We start from the raw sequence: 17,956 nt of genomic DNA, 5'->3' as shown, positions 1-17,956 counted from the left end.
TCTGCTGCGTTTCAGTGATCTTCGACATTAGAATTGACCACCAGGTGGGGATATTTCTGTTGTCAGCCAATAGGGTGCCTTTTAGATAACTACGACCCGATTTGCTACAGATTTGCCCCTTTGCAGCAGCTGCAGCTTTAGCTACTCATTAGTGTAGCCACAAGGGCAACACTGTCGTTTCCAACACGAGTTTTATTGCTCATTTATGAAGGGAGGGAAAGGCTGCTGTGATCTCCCCTGGAGCTTTGATGCTTTATTGTCAAACGGTTGCGTGAAACATAGCTGGAAACGTGCCCTTTTGGAACCAGTTCACTCACAGATTGAGTTCTTTAGTGGACATTGCATCCATATTTTTGTAATGTGACTTTCCAGTTTAATAATGACAATAACAGATATTTATTCACAGAGGTGTCCTGGTTAAGTGGAATTCTTGTTTATTTCTACTTTATTTATTTTCCTGCCCACTTTTTACTTCTGTTTCCATGCAGATACCTCTACTTTCTTCTTACACATTCTTAATTTTGACCTATTTTGGGATTTACGTCATTTAAAAAGAGCAAAGGCATTAGCCCAATACAGATATTGAATTCAATCATGATTGGAAGAGGAGCTATAGGACCTCCTTTTAGTTTGTATTCTCTAAACATGAGAAGTGAAGAGGTCTACAAGAAACACTTATGCTGAGTGGAGGACATACGAATATGTCCACGACAGTGGGACGAGACGGCAAAATGTCCGGAAGCACCAGCGAGGAGGCTCAAAGCCACCCCCTCTGGAACTGTGGGCATACCTGCAAGAATTCACTGAAGTGTTGGATCCAAAAACAACTCTTTCCAATTGCTCTGCAGCTTACATGCAAGTTTCATGGTCGGGGATTTCAAAAGGTTCTTGTCTGCAGGAAAAAGTTCTAGGTCACCTACAGCAGCAGATACCATTGCAGGGCACAGAAAAGTCCAGCTCTTGATTTTGAGAATCACAAGAGAAAAAGGAGAAGGAGCCCTTGCGGCTGTCTGCGCTGCACTATAAATACACTCATGGATGTTCTTCTTTCCTATGTTTCAGTTGGTGGAGTGAGTATATTACACTTACATAGTGCTCTAAAATGTATGTATTCATTGTCCCAATATTCAGTAGCTGTATGCTAACATTGACTTAAGAGTTTCACAACAATCTTTAATCTTTAATAATAACAAACTCCAATTAAACCTCCTTCACTGACCTAATTTGTCCTGATTTTTGTCCTCTGTTCTATAGGACTTGACCATACCCAAACCACTTAAACAATCAGAGCGCAGTGAGGGCTCCCAATCCTGGGAGGAGGAGGTCATCTCTTCAGTACTGCGAAAGATTATTCCTCAATAAAGTACCAAGCAGCTGGACACTTACTTGGGGTGCCCAGGCGATCCAGTTGAGGTGCTCAAGTCTTTCCAAAGCTGTGTGCCAGCTGTCACTTAAACTTAAAACGGACCCCTCAGCATTAGCAGCCTGCAAAAAAAAAACCTAGTGTGGCAGGACTGAATGTCAGGCTAATCAGTGCAGGCGTTGACTCCACTACTTTAGCGGCTCAACAAAGCCTTTTTGTAGTTCTTTGTTGTGTGCCAATGGACTTCTTCTGTACTGCTTTAGATCCTTGAACACACACACACACACACACACACACACACACACACACACACACACACACACACACACACACACTCAATACAAAGCAATTATAATGAGAGTTCTACCTAGTTTTGTCCTTAAATGGTATTTTTTTTGTCTGACTTCATACTTTATTTTACTTTTAAGAATTTTTCCCATGCTGTCATTTGTACTTAAATATGAATAGAAATTTTATATCGGTAATTTGACCAAATTAGTTTTACACCCCTGTATCAACACATCTTCTAGAGTATTAAATGTGTGCACTTTTGACACCACTAAATATCTATGACTTTTTCCTGGAAATTGGTTAATATAGAGTGAGGATTTTGGAAAAACCCCCTGGAAAATTGAACTCGTTATATTGGTGGTTGATGACATTATGGGACCCAGATGGGAATTATTCAGAAATAGGATGCAGAGGCTGTTATTACTGACATGATGTCAGTGTGTATAGATTTTGTAAATTCACTGCCGTCTCTGCTCTTCAACTCACGTAGCCATGGCAACACAGGCTATACACTGTGTGCTAAATTTAGTGACGCTGCTCCTGGAGTTGATAAAAGCACCAAATATCCAACATGAAAGAACCTTCACTATTAAAACGGGGGCTAATATCACTCACTACAGACAGCAACTGGGTTTTGGGGTCGTTTTTTTTCGATCGCCCCATCCCCATTAGGAGCCTTAGACAGTGGATGGAGTCAGCACTGGGAAGAAAATCCCACTTTGGGCCTGAATGTCCCGGTGGAACGGTGCCACAAATGTGGGTGTTTAGGAGTGAGAGTGAAGTGGGTGTACGCAGCCTCTCCAAAGCCCTAACCACAATGAGATTAGTGTCAGTTGGCAGTATTAATCCCAGTAGTCCAAGCTGGCCCACCGTTAGTTGAGGAAAACACGGCGGGGGGGGAGATTCAAGGTTGGCTTGAGTCGGCTGGGGCGACTTAACTTAATAATGGATTAATCAGATGCTTTTGCATTTTCGTTTTCGCATAAAACGAGAAGCAAAACAAACACTTAACAACAGCGTCAGACGTGGTGAGATGAAAGATTTAATGGTGCTTTTATTTTAAGTGACGTGATGAAAGTCTACCCCGAACTTGTTCTGACGTGGAAACGATTATAATTAGGTGGTCAGGCGTGTTTGACTTTAACACCTGTATTTGTCGGGAACTCAAAATGTTAATTAAATATGAAATCATTTTTTAAAACACACACATTTGATTTTAGCTCAGACTTTTTTAGCTCAACCTATTTGATGAAAGTGCTATCTTTGCAGAAACTGCCTGACTCCCCCAGCAGAGACATCCCCGGGCTCCCCTCCCTTCCCCTCCGACGTTGGTACGATCCAAAAAACCCTCGGTGGTTTGTTTGCTTGGGAAAAGAGAATATCCTCTGAGGTCAAGTCAAACAGGATGTGTTTGAGTGTGGTCCTTCCCTCCCATTGGCTCTTTGTAATAACGCTCTCTGCGGGACAGATGCGCGCACCCCCACATGTGCACAAAAAAGTGCACGTGCGTGTTCACATCTGTAATGACATATGTGAAAACTGCCTGCTGGCTGCCGATGTGACATGCTATCCAGTTGTATTTACCTAAAAATGCGGAGTTTGTGATTGGAACGGAGCGCTGGGAGTGGGAGTGTTTGAATAAGCCCTCGCGTTGGGAAAATGTCGGATGGTAAAACTAACAAACAAAGGCTGAAGCAGATGGAGACGCCACTTAGCCAGCGCACGAGCGGGCCGTCGCTGCATCAGCGTCTGCCCGTCGCTAACTCTTCGAACCTCCAGAACAAATCAGAGTCAGTGTCAGTGTTTGTTAGCTGCAGTTTATCCAAGCAAACTGGAGATTTAGCGATTTCGCAAGAAAAGGCCCAGCAAATTTAACGCGACCGTCTGCAAACATGGTTTCATCAGAGAGATGTTTATTTTGTGAAAGGCTATCCCCGGTGAGGGTTTTGCGTATGCTCGCTGTGGACCGGGGCATTAAAACGGATCTAGTGGTGCTTTTGCTCGAGACCATAATGGAAGGATCCCGATTTCAAAAAGTGTGCTTCACGTTGTTTGACTCGTCTTGATTTGGAAATGATACACATGGCCTGCTGCCACATTACGCAATCCTCCGGCACGGCGAGGGGATGCAGATTCTCTGTCCCGAGTCCTGCCAAACCCAATCACACGAGCGCTTGTATACAGTCAAATCAACCCCGAATCACCGCAGATGTCATAGTGCGTTTACATGTACACAGGAGCGTGCTCTTTTCCTAACTTCATGCATGCTGGAGCTCCTGCAGAGGGACGTGGAGCCTGCAGTGAACCTGGGAGACGTCCACTGTTACGCCAGGCTCCCCTCCTGAATGTCAGCTCAGGCAGTCGGCCTGGAGCCGGACACGGACGGCGGCCTGGCGGCAAAATAGTGGTCACGCCAATCAGGCCACTGCAGGTTTGCAAGTCACATTTGTATCTCAGGTAGCGGAGGAAAGGTTAGCGGCTAAAAAAGGAATCAGCTGAGAGTGACTCCACAGGTACTGAACAGGTTCTGACATGGTGGTCAGTGTTTATTTCTGTTATCAGTCCACAGCTCTGCTAAATACTGTTCAGCTGTCTGTTTATATCAGAGCTGTGGCAGCACATACTGGTTATACTGGGACAGAAAGGGCTCCAGTTTGTGAGACGAGAGAGGCTAAATAAAGTGGTTGTAGTGGGATAGAGAGGCTAAATGGACTGTTATAGTAGGATAGAGAGGCTAAATGGGCTGTTATAGTGGGATCGAGAGGCTAAATGGACTGTTATAGTAGGATAGAGAGGCTAAATGGGCTGTTATAGTGGGATAGAGAGGCTAAATGGACTGTTATAGTAGGATAGAGAGGCTAAATAGACTGTTATAGTGGGATAGAGAAGCTAAATGGACTGTTATAGTAGGATAGAGAGGCTAAATAGACTGTTATAGTGGGATAGAGAAGCTAAATGGACTGTTATAGTAGGATAGAGAGGCTAAATGGACTGTTATAGTAGGATAGAGAGGCTCAATGGACTGTTATAGTGGGATAGAGAAGCTAAATGGACTGGGAAAGTAACTTGAACCCTGCGAGGCTTTAGGTAAAGCTGGATGGAGATGTTTAGGTGAATACCAATTGTAATGTGGAATGCAGACAACAATAACCAGGTGTGTTTATGGCTGTTGCGGCGTTGCACTGTCGAGGGCTTATTACCACGAGTACTGTATGTCAGACATTATTCCTGAATGTTGTAATTTAGGTCAAATAAATCACAGATGACTCAATTATCCTGATGTTTTGCAAGACCACATCTACAGCGCACATCCTGCTGAGTTTAACAGATGATGGTGTCACGAAAAGGTTAACCGGCTACGGCTGGAGTCCAACATGAAAGCGTGGAATTTGCCTTTAACTGCCGTCACTTTTTTCCACCATTGCCCCCCCCCCCCCGAAAAAATTTCTCAGATTGCGCAAAATGCCCCATTGGCAGAGAAAAAAGAATGGAATATTGAAAAGGAGGTAATAGATCTATTAGAAGACCCTAATTGGAGGCCATTGGCTTGGAAATTGAATCAGTTCGGAAGGAAAGGTCAGAGGAAATGACCGCAGGGTCAGTGAACCCCACCTCTTAACCACAGGAAGGGCTCTGTCACAATAGCGTCCCCTGCATCCGTGACAACCTGGCTAAATTATGTCTGATAGAAGGAGCACGAAAGACTCATCAGCGTTCATTTAGCAGCTCCATAACGGAGGATTCCAGCCTCCCATCAACGCCACCAAATCAGTCGCACCTTTCAGAAGACGTCTGAGCCTGCGCCCCTCGATTTTGGTGCATTATGGAATTAAAGAAGCGGCGTCTGGTCGCCGTTCCCAACTTGCAGCACGAGCTGAGGAGGCTAATCTGCAGCCAAAGTGGCGTTTGACCCGAGGAGATGATGCGCCTCCACAGGAAAGACAGCTGGGCATTTGAAACACTGAAACACACACGAAATGCACGTTTCCTCCCATTCCTACGCTTCCACGCGTCTCAGCCATTCCCACCCTGGTGGCAGAGCCCTCGGCGAAGGTGCCGCCTGCTCATCAGCTCTATTCATCCATGATTTTGCTTCCAGTAGCTGTTTTTTTTCCTTCCCTGCAGTGATTTGTGGCAGCCTCGAGGTGCAGAGGATGAGACGAAGGAAGTATGTGAGGAAAAACTGTCGTGAGCTGGAGGATGAGCGTAATGATATTTCTGATGGTCCTGTGGTATTTTTGGATAGCCGTTGTTTTTTCCTCCGTAAATTCCAGGTTCCGGCTGTTTTTCCTTCTCCTTGTTCCCAGCCTGTGAACGCAGGGCCGCTTCCTCTCCCTCCTTCCTATTCTGAGCCTCTGATTGCATGGAAGTGGGGGTGGTGAACAGGATAATGCGTGCATGTGTGTGTGGGGAATCTGGAGGGAGAAATGTTGTAATATGTATATTTTTTTCCGCTCACTGAGTCACTTCAGACTAATGAAAGCTGGTGTATCTCCAGTGTTGGGTGGAACCGCTGAAAAAGATGCGTGTTAACTGTTCTCCATGTGTTGTTTTTGCTGATCCAGCCGGTGATGGGAGGTGTGTGTGCGTGCGTGTGTGTCTGCACTCCATGGAACAGAGAGATGGGTCTCACTTAAGCCAATCCCGGCTCGGAACGTTCACGCTCTTATTTTATTAAAGTCTTTTATTTGACACTTGCATTGCGGTTTCTTCACAGCATTCAACCTCTATATTCTCCAGCGTTTATACGCTCGGAATTTCATCCAGCTTCTGCCGCGTGACCTTCGATTTCCATCCAGTGTTGAAACAAACACTTGAAATGACACTTTGACACGCTGGGGATGTCTTTGTTTGTCTGAGGGAGTTCAGCCGGCACATTTCTTCCTTTAGGAACCAGGATCGAAGCGTTGCCGTGGCTGCGGAGTCCAGGACCTGGGCTATGTTGTGCAGTGCACCGAATAAAGCACGGCGGGATTTCTCTTTGAGTAAATTTGGGAATTGAGACTTTACATCTTAACAACCGCGTCTAGTAATCTAATTTTCTGGGGCTTGAATCACAAATATGTTCTGGGCCAGTGGCAGAGGACAGTTCACAGTTTACTCTGCGTAGGTGGAAGTGAGTCTCACAAATGTCAATGAAAGCACAGTGGAGAAAACTCCAGAACAGGCTCTGGAAAACCTTTGGGAAAAAAAAAAAAGCAGGACGATGACCTCTACAAGAGTTAAGAGACCTAAATTACATCAATTTCCAGCTGAATTTGATCGCAGTGTTTTTTCTCCTGAGCTAGCCAGGCGCTAACGCAGATTCAAACATGCTGTCAACCAACAATTCCCTCGAATGTAGAGCACTAATTTACAGCATAAAGCGGTCGGTCAAAGTCGAATGTCAAAGCAATGTATGTGTGTGTGTGTGTGTGTGGGTGTGTGTCCTCAGTGTTGATATAGAAACAAAGTCACACTGCAGCCCGTTCCTCTGTTTATTGCACAACAAGCGGCACAAACTGCCGCCATCTTGCATTCTTCCCCCCGTCCGCAGTGCTGTGGTTGAACGTCGACGGTTAACGCGCTGACGTGCACACAAAAGCACTATTTCAGGATTTCTCTCTGGGGTCTCTTGACTGTTTTATGCAGCTGCTTTGTCAGATTTATAGGCCTTACAGTTTTTTCCCTTTTGGAGAAGAACAGTAGTGGTAGCAGGTTTTCTTTCTAAAATCTGGCTCTTTAAATGACTATAACATTTGTTTTTACATTCTCTCCTTGCATTGCAATATTTAGATTTTACTAGATTTTACTCTTTCCTGCTTCCCTTCAGTGACTTCCAAGGAGATCTTGGCCGGCAGTTAAGCTGTTTTAGCTGTTTTCATTCCATCTATATCAAGATGGGAGAAGGATACTGTAGCATTTTCTGGGGATTATGGAAAGTGACTCAGGAGCTTTCTGCTGGAAAACCACATCTTCTGATCCTCCCTCCCCGCTGGAGGAAGGAGATATGGCTGCTGTTATCTGACTCTAAATCTTTCAGCCATATTTTTGCATATCTGCAGCAAAGCAATATGATTTGTGTTTGTGTTTGTGGGCCTGTGAGTGTGTTTTCACGTGTCCATGAAAGCCAGAGTGGGACCAGAGATGGACAGACAGACAACCGGCCAGTGTGAAGTTTTGCTTTACGGGGAAGGACGGAATTTGTCCTTTCCTGCACTCGTACATCAATATGGCAGATGTTTCCTAAAGGATGGATCATGAGGCCTTTCAAACACATTCACAAACTACCTTAATTGCTGTTTGTTTTGTCTCCCCCCGCCCGGCATTCTGGGCCTTACGTCAAACATCTGAGGAGCATTTTGAAAACAAAAAAGGAGCTTGTATCGGCTCATGCACGTTTGTCTCTGGGACACACGGGGGACTGTGCATTGTTCCCAACCTTTTATCCCCCCTCCAACCATTTGATCTCCCAAAAAGTGCTCGGCCTGTCCGGGTTCACTCGTTTGAACCCGGCAGCGAGTCCCATTCATGGTGTTTTTCCATTTCTGTGATGGGTATTGAGAGGCGATAGGATATCAAGCGCACCTAAGTGCTTCCGTTTCCTCCCTCTTTTTATTTTCTTTCCTTTCCTCCGTGGACTCTGCCTCTCTATCAGGGGCCCCACACATGCTCCGTGTCACGTCCTGTATCCCGAACAACAAGGATTCGCCGGACACCACCGGAGATCAATGTACAACTTTGATGCAAAGTTGATGGCGTTAACGACATTTCCTCCCCTGCAGGGCAACAACAGCGGTGCATCTGAGGCCGAGCAGATACACCAAAGGGGCCATTACTCAAGTTTTGGAACGCTATCAGCTCCCATCCATGGAGTTTAACCCCAGAGTGAGGGTTGCAAGCTGTTAGGGCCTGTCAGACGTGCGGGACAAGCTCCGTCCTGACTGGCATCTTAGTTTTCCTTGCAAAAGGGAAAGAGAGGAATGACCTCATGCTTGAGTGACTCAACGTCGTGCCTTAAATCTTCTTTGTTTTAAAGCAGAGGAATGTCAGTGAACGCACCATGGCGAGGACTGACACATTCAGGCCTGCGGTTTTACATTTGCTCTGTGGCAGAAGAGTTACGGGAGCACGGTGCAGAGCTGCCTCCAGCCCCTGCCCTCTCCGTGGCAGCGGTGATTCATGTGATCGAGGAGAGTGTGGGAGGGGAAGTGGGGTGGAAGGAGAGGAAGAGAGGCAGGAAGTAGGGGGGAAAAGCTGGTCTATCAACGAGGCCTGATAATGGAGACCCACAGGAAACTGCTGAGGAGGATTTTCCACGATGTCGCACCAGAGCCCCGGCGCTGAAGTTGTTTCACACACACACACACACACACACACACACACACACACACACACACACACACACACACACACAGCTCCCAACACTTGGATCTTTAATCCCACACATGCAGGGCCCACCCACTCCCACGAACCAGCAGCCAAAAAGCTTCACGTTAAGCGCCTCGATCGGCGTCTTTAAATTGATCCGTCAGCACCTTCTCCTTATCTCCCTCCCTGGCTGCACCTGCTCCACCGGCGGCATCGTGCCAGCTTCTCCATCCAGGCTTGTGATTGGCCGAGCAGATCAGAGGTGGCGAGTCTTGACAGATAAACAGGGCGAAAATGCAAATCTCACCGGGACGGATGTGCGTCTTCAGAAAGTTTAAAGTGCAGGTCTGCGCCGAGCCCTCTGCGTCTGATCTCACATCAAAACACATTCATCACATTCGAGACAAAGCCGACCGAACGCGCTTAGCGAAAGGTGTCCAAAAAGGAACTCGGCTCCCGGCCAGATGGACTTGAATGGACGGCGATGAGACATGTGTTAATATGTGTGTGTCGAACATGTTTGTCCCGTCCTCGGACAGGGAGGGGCCCTTGTTTTCCTTCTGCTCTTCCCTTTGGTCACGCTGTTGTTCCCCCCTCCCCCCAGCATACATCACATCCCATTAGGAGGGCTGCTGCAGCCGCTGCTGGGTCCATCTTTCCCAAATGCACGCTGTAACGAGCGTGCAGACACACACACACACACACACGCACACGCAGCGTGGGCCCAGGAGGAAAATCAATGCTGAGAAGACCTTGCCTCTCTTCCTACGGTGCGGTCGTTAGGGAAATGGCGAGGCAGTTCCCTCTGCGTGCGTCTGCTGCTAATGACATCTTTAGGCCTTCATGCTTTGGGGCTGCTGCTGTTTTTGCAACAGCTAAACGCCTCCGATCACCTCCTGATGTAGAGTTTCTACTGCGACGGATGGTTTACGAGCGCGTCCCTGGCTCTACGTGGTGTGCCGCTTGTTTCAGAAGCTTCCCATTCTCAGGACGTCCTGTGGAGCGCCCCCCCCCCTCCCAATACACACAAATATGCACCCACACATACTTTATCCAATCCATCCCCTCCTCCACCCCTCCGCCTCCAGCTTCTTATCTCTAGTGTCCAGGCAGTTGCATGTTTGTTTGTGTGTGTGTGCGTTTGTGTTTGTGTGAAAGGACACAGTGTGTCGCATCTGTGCGTGAGAGCATTTTTGTGTGTGAAGGCAGAGTGATAGGTGTGAAGTACAGTCACCGAGGTTGCCTTTCAAGTCCCCCACCCCGCCGTGGCCAGTCAGGGGTTGAGGGGGCAGTTTTAAGTTGCACAGCTCAGTCAGCATAATTGCAGCATTTGTAGAAATTATAGTAATAACAAAGAAAAGTGAGAAATTAGTTTCACACACAAGTTTCACTGCATCCGCCGTATCACGCTAGCTAGCCGCAAGCTATCTGCGTGGTTGGCAATTTTCGGGACTATTCCTTCCATCGGAGATGAGAATTTAGGAGCAATCAAAACATGTAATCAGAGCAATGAGGTGCAGATGGTTTCAGTTGGGTTTGCGAGGGTGGATGAAGTCAGGCTCTCCTGACAGCATGTTTCTGTCTGTGTGTGTTTGCAGCGTGTTAAAACACTGGCTCCAGCTGTTTACAGGCGCGGGGGGAGAGGTTCCTATACTGCAGAATTTATGCCTCCGCCACGCCAGAAAAACGAAAGTTGCCTTCTGAGAACGTGGGACGCAAAGATGTTGACTCACAGTTGATTCTGGGGATGTTTGTCACAGTTTCTTTTGTTTACCTCTTCCGCGCACACGTCCTGCCTTTACTGAAATATTTAGATTCGTCTGTTTTTTTCCCCTTTCTGTTAGCATCTCTGCGTTGTTTGAGCGTTGCCGTGTGGGAGCGCTCCTCCATGTTATCTGTCACTTTGTGTCTTGCTGTGATTTGGGGATTGTTTGTCTATGTTTTTTGCCTTGATTATTATGGGATGCAGCTTGCTGCTGAGCCACTTCCTGTTTATTGTCCTCATCCTGGCCCCGGGATCATCACTGACATCACAAGGTTGTTTACGTTGTGGGAACCAAGGTAAGCTATATTTAAAAGGAGCGTGAAGCCATCTCTTGACTTTGACCTCAGAAAGGTCAGCTAGTACTCCTGATATATGAAGGAGACAAAGCTAATAGGTTTAAGGTGAATCTCTCCTCATCACCTCCCGTTAGAAGCACGTTTCTTTTGAATTAAGATGAGCTCGTTCATTGGTCACTGAAGGATGAGGATGTCCCAGAGCAACATATTTCTCATGCTCAGCTCGTCTGCAGCTAATCGCCGTCCCAGGGCATTTATAGAAGTATCGCCGCATTTCAGTGACACGTTTTATTATGAGTTTTGTCTCTTGATGAAAAGCAGAACAACAACTATAGGAAAAACAAACAATCACTGTAAGAAAAATAGTGGCTTTTGGATATTTTTTTGACAGAGGTCAGTCACCTCGGATTCGGGAATCTCTGTGTTCGCTTTCCAAAAATGTGGAGGAAATCTGCAGCCCGAGTGTGTCAGCCCCCCAGTCTCTCTCTCTGTCACACACACACACACACACACACACACACACACACACACACACACACACACACACACACACACACACAATTGCACTTTTGAACCACACTGTTCTGCAGGGATTTTTCTTGTTGATGCAATCCAGCAACTGAAAAGCTGCATACATATGCAAACGATGGCGTTTAATTGGTTCCAAACACCTTAAATTCACCTTCATCCTTCACTTGAGATGATGATTTGGTATTCAGCTCATCACTCTGCCAGTTAGCTTAATAAGAAGAGTGACGTGCGCTTGAGTTAGCTTTAGCTTAGCGCACGGATGCATCAATGTCTACAGCCACCTCCTCCACCTCCACACCTGGACAGGTGACCACTCAGGAAACTGCTCCGATTGGCACATTCGGGTCAAGCAAGCAGAGCTTGTGGTGAAAAACACGAAAAGGGCTGCAGGAGGGAAAAGATGGAGGTAAAGAGGCCGCCTGGCTGTGCAGAGTCCACCCTGAAGAGTCATTGTGCAGGGTGGAGACTCTTTGCTGCCCCGGTGCCAATCAGGTCGACAACTGCGCTGCCAACTTCTGCTGAAACAAAACTGAGGAGGGAGAGTGCAGTTGGCTCTCGTTTTATTTTCTCCTCCCATTTCCTGGAAGGTCCTTCATTTTGTCCCGTCTGTCCGCCACACTAATGCACCCTGACAACAACACACCTCCCATTAACTGGCTAATTTCCCCTCTTGTTGCGTGTTTTTGCAGAAGCCATTAGGTCCTCGTCAGAAGGAAGCCGTCAGTAACTTTTCCTGGACGACGTTCTGAGCTCAGCAGATCGTCAAAACCGGTCTTTGGTTTGTTTAGAGAGTCAAATCAAAATTTCAAGTTGCGCATTTATTTATTGATCGTTGTTGCCGCCCCCATCGCCCATATTGTCGCGACGGTCTGCACGTTTCGTTATCTGTCGCTACGTGATCCGTTCCTTTGCTCTTTTCCCCGTGAACATTCAAACTCGGGGCTTTTGCTGGGATAACTCCCGCTTTACTCAGATGAGCGTCGCTAAATCCTCTCTGAGTGAATCGGGAACCGGGAGACGATGTTTTCTCTTCACTTGTCACTGTTCTTTTCACAAAATCAGACTCACAATAACGAATATAATGTTTTTTTATGTGCAGTGAGGGTGATATTTGCTCTGTGGGGACTAAAGCTACAGGCTAGGCTAATAAATCAGCACATTTTTCGTGGCTGCTGTACATGAATGGGGCTCATGAGTGGAGCTGTTACACTGTTTTTGACTTCCTTTAACTTGCTTTGTGCTGCTGTTCTGGCCGTAATTGCCCTGCCTCCACACACGGGGTGGTGCTGATGTGGCGGCGCTGCAGCCTCCTTCGCTGCGGCTGCTTTCATGCTACTTCAGGGGAAGTCGAGCTTTCCTGGTCAACAGCTTGTCAACAAACGTGCTGATTATTCTGATTATCTGCCACTTTCAGGCAACATTGCGCTGAAGACCAGACGGTGAAGTCAGACTTTGCTCGTCTTGTTTACTACGGTTCCTCGACGTGAGTGGCCGACTGAGTAGCGTGATTTAAGGCCGCGCCCTCCCCGCCACCACTTGTTAATCAGCTTCAGGAGTTGTCGCTTTGGTCGCCATGGCTACAAATGCTTCTGCTAGTCTAGGTTTCCTCTCCCCTCTTACCTTTCCTGACATCCTTCTCTCTCTCTCTCCCCCTCTGTGCTCATGGCCTTATACCTCCAAGCCTGGGAGCGGAATTCTGGGAACATTTTTCCATGTGAAACAGCGAGGGTCAGCGCAGGGGTGTGACGCCACGGCATTGTTCCCGCTGCGAGGAGAGGAACCGTGCGCCGTGAGGCCAATTCCTGTCCGCTCCAAAAAAACAGCCACTTTCTCACACCGCTTTCCTTCCTCCGCCAGACAGCTCAAAACAATCCCAGAGTGTTTGTGGGTACGAGGTAGAGCTCCACAGGCCAGAAAACAAGCCGGTGGTGGGAGAGGGAGATGAGAGGTATTAAAAAAGGAGGAGAAAGGCTTTTTTTTCCCCTCTATTGGTTTATACGGCGCGTTTATGGGCCATTGAAAACAAACAAAGGGGAACGAAAACCCCACCGTGCCCGGCTCGCACTCCTTGAAACAAGAGGCGCTCTGACAATGTATCAAAAGTGAGCCAAACCAGCAGGCTTTGGCGTAATATTCCCATGAAAACCATCGCTGCTACCCTGGTTGTCGTCCAGTTGCAGCCATTCTGACCATATAAGACAGTGTATCATCTGTTTAGAGGGTGAGACAATATCAAAGCAGCCAAACAAGCCCTGTTTCTACATCAAAGGGTGGAGCGGACTCCTCTTTTCAGAGCTCAGCTACTTTGTTTAAAGTTTATATGAAAGTTTTAGTGAAGCCATGAAGACATCCAGACCCGGCACACGCTTAATAAGTTCCAAATGCCTGTCTGTGAGTGTGTGTACATGGGCTGTATTTGCTATGCAGAGGCGGCCCTGCATACATACGTGCACCTCTCAGACTCAGATGATCCTCCGCTCCCTATTTTTGTCCCCGCGACCAGCTGTCCTATTGTTTTAGGATATGCAATCTGTACTTCATGACACCTCAAAAGCAACATTCTTCCCTGCCTTATCATAACTCTGCTCACTGTACGGAGCCGATGCTGGCAGGAGTCCTTAACTCTGTCTTCGCTGTGTGCTTTCCTGTCGACTGCCAGGAGGAAACCAGATAGGAAGGATGAGCCTTCCAAAATTCCTCTCATACGTAAAAAACGGGTGACGTTCCTAATTTGGCACTCGGCTTCCTTTTGAAACATCCTTCAAGGGTCGTTTTGGCTCACTCGTCGGACTTTTCATTTATCTTTCTTTTAATGAGTGTTGTTTGTTATTTCTTTACCTGCTCTGGGACCTGAGAGCAAAGCGGAGGATGGGAAATAGCCGCGGCTGCTCTCTAGAGTTTCCTGCCTGTTGTCGGGTTCGTCTGCGTGCGTGCCCCGTCCTCCGTCGTGCTCGCTCTCTCCAGACCGCCCGACCCCCCTCTTGTCTGACGGCTCCTTTGTGTGTACGTGCATGCGTGGGCTGGATGTCTGGGAAAGCCTCTGACACAGCTGAGGGAGGAGATGAGCAACGGGCCTAATATAGTTTCACAAGTGTGTATTTGCATTTGTGTGTGTGTACCATTAAGGAAGCACCTGTCCCATGTGAACGTCTGTTTTGTTGCATTTATCTGACCCCTCTCACATCAGGTGGCTTCCTGGTGTGCGTCAGATGCCGTTGCCCCAGACCTGCTGGGATTGGTTGATCTAGGCTCCGCCCCTTCCCCTGCAGGCTCCATTGATCTTTATTGGGCCGTTGCTTCTTTCACAGTTCTTCCAAGATCCAACATTAGACACAAGGCTGCGACTTTTTAACCCTTCCGCTGGTCTTCCCAGAACAATTGGAAGTATTTAATAAAGCTTTTGGTTTCAATTTGACCATTTTATTAACTTATTAACAGCTAATTAAATTTGATTCATGAATTTTGATGACGCCTAATCTTTACACGGATCTTTTGTAGAGCAAATGAAGCTATATTTCACAACACAAAGGGAAATACCTAGAATTAAATCCAACAGAGCGCCTCATGCAGGTGTTGATGTTGCACCAGAAACTGTTTCAGCCTCTGAGCGAATGGAAGACGGAGGTTTCAGTATCATCTGAGAATGTTGCTATTCCCCATCAACAGCCAGCAGGAGCCAGAGGCTGAGCTTCTTAAAGCTTCCCGAGATATCGGTGAGAAAGTCACTTCACAACTTCTTATCCTGAAGTTCTGGGTAGGTTTATCCTTCAAGTGACATGAGTGCAGGCTGGACCAGTATAACCAATCTATTCCAGTCACAGTAACTGGGGATGCACCACTGACAGCAGTTGTCAACACTGGTCAGAAGTAATATATTTATTTGCAAATCTCTGTACGCCTATTTGGGAGGTAAAAGCCGCCTATACTCTTCCTATAGCGACTTTAAAAGGTACTTGAGACACTTCCTCAACATCTGCGCCCAGCGTAGCTTTACATTCAGATCAAAGTTGCGTTTCAGCTGGTAAACAGGACACTCGTCCTGTCCTATTCTCATCCTGATGATTGCTCTTCTGTCTGTTCTAGACCCACTCGGCATTGTTCCACCAAAAAGGTCGCACTTTAAAACGCCACCAAAGTTATGAGTTCAGTGCCCTTGTTTTGCACTGCCACAGGCCCTAAACCACTAAATCTGAGAAAAGCACATTTTTAATTGTCCTCACAACAATTCTGCCCTATTTTTTTAACCTGCAGCCAGCGAAGGTTTTGAACTTTGTTTGCTAACCAGCAGGAGTCTTTTTCCTTGATCCCTTCAAAGGCGGTGTACTGTATCCTCTGATCCGAGCCCAGGACGCCACCAGCTGGGTTATGACACACCCTGTTTGGGGAATTAAATGATGGTGGGAGAACAGAAACAGTCTGAAACCCCCACCCCCTTACCCCCCTACCCCCACCCTTGCATCCATCCATCAAATAATCAGGTACTTGTGTGCTCCTGTTTTCTCCAGAAACAGATAACCTCCTTAACACTGTGATGCATTATTGATCCCGCTAATGAAATCCTATTCACTTACTCAAGGACTCAGCTGCTGACGGAACCAGTTTCTTCAAAGAACATCAGTTTGAAAGGAAAACTAAAAGGAAAAATGGCTCCTTTATTGTGTGCTTTACTGTCACACCGGCAGAATTGAACAGAAGTGCTAAATAAATGATAGAAGGCAGTAAAAGAATGATTTGAAAAGGACCCTTTCTCTTACTGCCCTTGTCTGGACAAGGACAAATCCTCCCCTTCCCCAAATAACAATGCGTGAAATGTCAGTCTAGCCCGGCATTTCGATAATAACCGTTCCCCATTAATCCCACATTGCTCTGTGCTGTCCAGGTTTATTCCTTAAGAGCATCCCAACTGCCGCACGGAGCTGATAAATAGACCCTCAGGACAGCAAACGTAAGTGCCTTTATGAGTGGCAGTAATCAAACGTGGCTTAAAGGAAGTGATTCAATTACTTTTGTGTGTCACACGGCGTGCGCTCCACCTTTCTGTTCTCTTAGCCTAATGGCATAAGGACTGTAAAGAAGACATTCCCAGTGACCTGGGTCTTTATTTTGGAAATCCATAGTGGGGATAGGGAATTTACAGGGATGTCACTGTTTAACACCAACACAATTTAACACTTTCAAAAATGCTGTACAATCTCCTTTTAGAGAGATACTTCTTGTATTGGGTATGGCATTCTGGAGATTGTTTTTCTGCTTGCAATACGGGCAAATATGGGAGGCGCAATGATGGCGACAGCCTGCTGGAGATAATGCATGAGAGTGCAGCCCATTTTTGGAGTCCTATCATATCTAGGGAGATACAGATGTTGTCACTACAGTCTGGTTAGTCGCAACGAGTCCTGAACTTTGTCAGCCTTCTGTTTCTGCTCAACAGCATTTCGGCACCCGCGGGAGAAAACAAGGTCGTTTTCAACATTTCGGAGCTGTGAACCTGAAGGATTCAGGTAGTGCGAGTGCACGTGGTTGTCATGAAAGTTTGTTGATGGGCTGCTCTATATGTCGCAACCCCTCCTCCGCAACTAGTGGAACAAGGAAGTGGAGCAGGATCTAAATGTAATAAATGAGTAGGTCCTGCTTGGTCTCCTCATGGTAACCCCACCATCCCTCTGAAGCTGAAGGGAAATAATGAGCCTAATTAACTCAGGGGTCATTTTCAAGTAATTTCCCTTTTAGTGGACAGGGGTTTGATACCATTTGTTTGGGGAATATGTCCCATTATCAGTCAAGTCCCAGGGATATTTGGACTCTGGTAAATTGGATGTCAGAGCAACCTACAAGTGTTCTGATTGGCAACTGAGACTGAAGCCTCTGTGTGTGCTCATTAGTGCTGCCTGTTAACAGTCAGAGTTTAGTTTTTACCTCGTAGCTGAGTGCGACATTATCAAACTGAGATGTGTTGTGTCACCCATGTTTTTGCATGGGCGTCGTTGTGTTTCTGTGTGTGTTTTTGTGTGGTGGGGGAGTCTGTGTGCATGTGTGGGTTTCCCATCTGGGGCTTGGTTCCCAGGGATATTCGCTCCCCAAGGCAGAAAAGTGACATTGACCAGAGTCTGATTTGGTGGGAGAAACATGGCTCCTACATACGTACAGTGGAAAACAGGGCCTCTCTCTCTCTCTCTCTCTCACACACACACACACACACACACACACACACACACACACACACACACACACACACAGCCATCTGGGCAAGGCAAATGTCAATTACATCCAATTCACCTCATGCTACTCACGAATCAAAGCTCCATTACAACAATTGTGTTCACTGTACTTCAATAATTTATGTGAGTCATGAATTTCCTA

This window comes from Takifugu rubripes, chromosome 16 (genome assembly GCF_901000725.2).
Source record: "Takifugu rubripes chromosome 16, fTakRub1.2, whole genome shotgun sequence".
Lineage (NCBI taxonomy): Eukaryota > Metazoa > Chordata > Actinopteri > Tetraodontiformes > Tetraodontidae > Takifugu > Takifugu rubripes.
The sequence above is the reverse complement of the archived record's forward strand: the minus strand, read 5'-3'. Positions refer to the sequence as shown.